Below are 631 nucleotides of genomic sequence, written 5' to 3' on the forward strand. Positions count from 1 at the left end.
GCAGTACATCACACTGTGCTATGAACTAACCAATCACCACTCTATTAAGTACATATGGATTTACTTGGACCCGAAAATAAAGGTTTTCTGCAGTACATCACACTGTGCTATGAACTAACCAATCACCACTCTATTAAGTACATATGGATTTACTTGGACCCGAAAATAAAGGTTTTCTGCAGTACATCACACTGTGCTATGAACTGGTCAATCACCACTCTATTAAATACAGGTGGATTTACTAGAACCCGATAATAAAGGTTTTCTGCAGTGCATCATTCTGTCCTATCAACTGGTCAATCACCAGTATATTAAGTACACGTGGATTTACTAGGACCTGATAATAAAGGTTTTCTGCAGTGCATCACATTGTGCTATCAACTGGCAAATCACCACTCTATTAAGTACATGTGGAATCAATAGGACCCAACAATACAGGTTGTCTGCAGAGCATCACGCTGTGCTATCAACTGACCAAACACCACTTTATTAAGTACATGTGGATTTACTATGACCCAATAATAAAGGTTGTCTGCAGTGCATCACACTGTGCTATCAACTGGTCAATCACCAGTCTATTAAGTACATGTGGATTTACTAGGACCAATAATACAGGTTGTCTGCAGTGCAT

This window comes from Limulus polyphemus, unplaced genomic scaffold, assembly GCF_000517525.1.
Source record: "Limulus polyphemus unplaced genomic scaffold, Limulus_polyphemus-2.1.2 Scaffold6596, whole genome shotgun sequence".
Classification (NCBI taxonomy): Eukaryota; Metazoa; Arthropoda; class Merostomata; order Xiphosura; family Limulidae; genus Limulus; species Limulus polyphemus.